This window comes from Muscardinus avellanarius, assembly GCF_963383645.1.
Source record: "Muscardinus avellanarius genome assembly, chromosome: 10".
NCBI classification, from domain to species: Eukaryota; Metazoa; Chordata; class Mammalia; order Rodentia; family Gliridae; genus Muscardinus; species Muscardinus avellanarius.
Genome location: NC_137796.1, coordinates 37,319,319 through 37,324,406, shown reverse-complemented (window position 1 = coordinate 37,324,406; position 5,088 = coordinate 37,319,319). Strand labels below are relative to the sequence as shown.

The window sequence follows — 5,088 nt, the reverse complement described above, 5'->3', positions numbered from 1 at the left end:
AAATAATGCTACCCCTTATCTCCAGCCCCGGCTCTGCTTCTGCTATCTCTCCAGCTGGATTTAGGGCCGGAGGGGGAGGCATTTCTGTCTCCAGACACAGGCTTTTACCTTTTGTCTTATCCCCCAAAATGTGTGAAATTGTTCTTAGGAATGTAAAGATACATTTTTTCCTGGCTCCAGCCTTCTTTCCTGCTAGCTAGCCCTGGCTTTCTTAGTAAAGAAGATATATTTTTAAAATTGGAAATCTTTCCCAATACTGATACATTAATACATTTTAAAACCTCTTCCCAATACCAGTACACTTAGACAGAGGACAGCACAGAAGCCCTGGGTGGGAAGTGAGTGTCCAGGAGGGGAGCAGGGGAGCTGGGCAGCCTGATCACTGCCCAGCACCTGGTCTGTGAGGTGCAGCCCCTCAGGGCAGCAGCCGAGGCCTGAGGGTTCCAGACCCTCCCTCACTTCCTCGGGGTGATCCAGGCCCATCCTGTTGGGTGTAACTGGAGTGGGGTCGGATGTAAGAAAGAAAAGAAACAGGTAGAAAAGAGACACCTAGGAAAGAGAAGGGAGAACAATTTTAATTTGAAAGTTCAACATACTTTTCTAGGCCTGTTTTCTAGTAGTAAGCCTCTTAGGCCTACTACTCCCAATTTCCTGGGAAATCTGTAAATCTTAAAGTTAACCCCAAACCCACTCACCTATGATAATTTCCTTGTGCACTATTATTGAACCATCCCAATAAGTAGTTTAAACAAGAGAAATATAACATCTTGAGACACCTTAAGGGGACTTCATGGCATTATCACTGATCAGACAATGGAGACCAAGTCAAGGATCTGGAAGAGGAATGGATTACCAGTGACTTTGTGATCACCAGATGGATGTCATCCTCATATACCTTTTTATGCTCACCCTTCACCAAGCTTCCTTTAAAAGAAGAGCTTGGATCCCCCACGTGGTGGCCACACCTGTAATCCCAGTACTAGCAAGGCTGAGACAGGCTTGGGGCTAGCCTCACAAAGTTAGCGAGACCCCATTTCAAAACAAAAAATAAAAGAGACTGGAGGTGTAGCTTGGAGGTAGAATGATCTTACATTCAATATCTAGCACCAAAGAAGGAGAAGGAGAAGGAGAAAGAGAAAGAGAAGGAGGAGAAGGAGGAGGAGAGATCGGAGCCCTGCAAGACACATCTCTCTCTGGAGCTGGCCCTGTTCTCTCTTGAATGTGTCGCCTTTGCTTTCCTAAGTCAGAAACTCCTTTTCATCACACACCAAGGACCCTGTTGGCTGAGTCAAGTTCCCCTCTGTCTGTGAAGTCCTTGGATCCTCTTCCAGAGACACATCTTCTTCTGTGGCAGGACACTGGCCACACATGGGTAGCCCTGGAGGGAGCTAAAGGACTACTGACCGGGAGACCGCAGAGGTCAGGGCAAGGGTCTGCCCACACACCTCTCAGTGGGCTGCTACCTGCTGGGCTGGTGACAGAGAGGACCCCAGCACCAGCCCCGTCTGGCTTCCATCCAGGCTCTACTGAAGCGCCATGCACTGGGGGCTGGGCTGTCCTCTGTGAACCTTGGTTCTCTTGCCTGTGGAAACGAGACCTACCTGCTGTAGGGCAGGCAGCAGAGCAAGCGTGGTTTTCTTGGTTTTCTGGCTTCCTAGTGGTATGACTAGGCAACTCAGTCTCGGGAAGCTAGTGTCTCATCTGTGAAATGGGCACAGCAATGGGTGCTTCGCCTAGCTTGGTGCTTAGCCTCATGAGCCGAGTGCTGGGATTACAGATGTGTGCCACCACACCTGGTTTGCACCTTGCTATTGATCAAATCTTAGCCAGGCCAGCGATTCTGTGTTAGTAGCATAAGCTCCAAAGGGTTTGCACACATGCCCAACATCACTATTAGTAACCATGAGCCAGTGTGCTGTCACATGCTGGTAATCCTAGAATTTGGGAGAAAAGAGGATTACAGATTTGAGACTAGTCTCGGCAACTTAGTGAGACCCTCAGGAATTTATCGAGACCTTGTTTCAAAAATAAAAAGAGCTGGGGTGAAGCCGGGCATAGTGGTGCACGCTTGTAATCCCAACATTTGAGAGGCTGAGACAGGAGGATGCGGTTCGTGTCCAGCCTCAGCTACTAAGTGAGGCCCTCTGCAACTCAGTGAGACCCTGTTTCAAAAATAAAGAATAAAAAATAGGGCTGGGGGTGTAGCTTAGAGGTAGAATGACCCTGCGTTCCACCCCCAGTACTGCAATAAATAAATAAATAAATAAATAAATAAATAAATAAATAAATACTAAAATAAAAAGGGCTGGGGTGTAGCTCAAAGGTAGAATGTCCCTGGGTTCAATCTCCAGTATTCCCCTCCCCCCATTAAAAAAACACATGGTTAGGCATGAACTTGAGGGGTGTGCTACCCTGGGGACCCCAACTTGGCCTCATCCTTTCAGCTCAGCTGGCCTGGGAAGCAGCCGTGCCTGTGGGCAGGGAGACAAACAGGCCCAAGCCCTTCCCCAGCCTCCAGGCTCCCTCTTCCAGCTCAGCCACAGCTCCAGTCCAACTGAGAACATGATTACACCCTGATCCAGGAACTGGGATTCATGACCTGTTCCCCTCAAACCAGGCAAGCCGGCAAAACGAGGGAAAGGTCACAGCCAAGAGGAGCCCAAGCTGTAGAGCACATGGAACAGAAAAGGCAAAAAAGAAGGGAATCTGAGTAAAGGGTAGATCTGGTTAATAGTAAGGTGCAAACCAGGTGTGGTGGCACACATCTGTAATCCCAGGACTTGGGAGGCTAAGACAGGAGGGCCACAGGTCCAAGGCCAGTCTCCGCAGCTTAGGGAGATTCTCAGCCATTTAGGGAGACCCTGTTTCGAAATAAAATATAGAAAGCTTTGGAGGGGGTATAGCTCAGAGTTAGAAAGCTCTTGAGATCAATCCCTAGCACTCACTCCCCAAACAGTAATGCGTACTGATTGGTTCGTTAGTTGTGACAGATGTACTGATTGGCTCGTTAGTTGTGACAGATGTACTGATTGGTTCGTTAGTTGTGACAGATGTACAATAGTAACATGAGGTGTTAAGTGGCGGGAACGGCATGCGTGGGAGGCATATCAGAACTCTCCTGTCTTGGAAAAATTTCTGTAAATCTGTCAATTCTAAAATGAAAGGTTTTGCCCCGCCCCCTGGGGGCGCTGCCGAGCCGCCGCCCAGGGCGTGGCACCGCGTGGGGCTGACCCTGCTGGTGCTGTGGCTGCGCTGCTGATGGCGTGCGGCTGGTATTTTGGATGGCATCTGTTTTCATCTAAATTCAGGTTCCTACAGGAACTGGTAAGAGACACAGGATCCCAGGAGGAAGATCATGAGCCTTCAGGGTCCGAAACTGAAGAAGAGGCTTCATCCTCTCCACACAGGATAAGATCTGCTCCCAAAGGAGGGCGCCTGCTGACAAAGGCCACTGACCCAACATAGTCCCTGATTAGAAAATAACGAAAGGCTGTCAAGAGTCTGTCTGCAGTGACTTGGCCTTGAACTTTCCTAAATGACTGAAGAGCACTTGTACTTGGATTTTATATTCAGTTTCAAATTTTAAATGCAAGCCATATAGTAATAAGGGGAATCAAAGCCAAATTGGACCATTGCAAGTTTCATCCTAAGGTAATATTTTGTTTTATTAGCTTTCTACTTAACATACTTATTCCTTGGCTCCTGAGATTCTTTTATTTTATTTTATTATTATTTTTTGCACTGGTGAGAATCTGCTAAACATTTCAGGCTTGAAAAAAAATGTATTTTATTAATCATAAAATGTACTCTTCACATTTTAATTTGTCTAAAATTGGGTGCACCTCATTAATCTCATTACTGTTGACCAGGCAATAGTCATGTAAGTATCCTAGCTTGTGCACCTGTGAGTTTACAGTTTATAACAGTGTCATCACCTTAACAAATGTGTATATTGTTGATATCAAATGTGTCAAAGTTTAATTGGCATTTAAAAATGCCTTCAAGCCAGGTGTGGTGGTGCACGGTGAGACCGGAGGATCGCGGTTCCCGGACAGCCTCAGCTACTTAGTGAGACCCTGTTTCAAAATAAAGAATAAAAAGTAGGGCAGGGGCTGTAACTTGGAGGTCGAATGCCCCTGGGTTCCATCCCCAGACCCACAAAAAAAAAAAAGTTTTCAGAAAGATTACATTATGACTCAGCATTGAAACACAGTTACTGTATACGCAGAGAAGCATGGTAACAGAACAGTGAGACATACATCTGATTTTAGCAAAGCAAATGTTGGTCGTTGGAGGAATGATGGAAATTCTATATTTTCTTTTTTTTTTTTTTGATGGGTCTGGGGATGGAACCCAGGGGCATTCGACCTCTGAGCTACAGCCCCTGCCCTATTTTTATTCTTTATTTTGAAACTGAGTCTCACCGAGTTGCAGAGGACCTCAGAAGCTGAGGCTGTCTGCGAACCGCTGTCCTCAGGTCTCCGCCTCCCGAATGCTGGGATGACCAGCGTGCCCACCACACCCGGCTCCATATTTTCTTGCAAAGCCATCAGAAAATGTTTTCTGGGACCTAAGAAAGGAAGAAAGATACCCACAGTAGATGAAGCCAGGCTCCGTGTTGTCAGTGAGGTACGTGCAAAAGGATTCCTATCACATGCCAAGTCATGCAGCCGAAGGCAGGAGAGATGGCCACACCTTAGGGATCACTGATGCAAAATTCAGAACAACAGCCATGGAGCTGGACCGTCACGAAGGCGCAGCCATCTGTGTTCAAAGCTGCTCCCAGTGTTCACCAGAAGCCGGGCGAGCACACTTTCAAGGCTGTGTTGCCACCGTCCCTGAAGACCCCAGGGCCGCGGCATGCGGGGAAATGCAGACTCTGGGGACGCGATGTGGAAGGTGATCAGAAGGCTGGACTTAGACTATAAAGCTCGAGTTATAACTTAACCAGCTTATTTTACATACACATTGCACATACAATGTTAATGTGACAAAAAATCTGTTTAAAAGCACTGTTTCAGAAAATATGACAAATATTTTCTGTGGTATGAGGCATGAAAGCTTAACAGGCAGTGTGTTCTTTTCTTT

At 47.0% G+C, this 5,088-nt stretch overlaps 1 pseudogene across 1 annotated transcript; it reads left to right on the top strand.

Annotated features, from left to right (window-relative positions):
• The first annotated feature begins 3,091 nt into the window (after positions 1–3,091).
• LOC308268400 (small integral membrane protein 13-like) lies at positions 3,092–3,455 on the top strand (annotated as a pseudogene). Its single transcript has one exon. The product of its transcript is annotated as a small integral membrane protein 13-like (transcript).
• Positions 3,456–5,088: the final 1,633 nt, after the last annotated feature.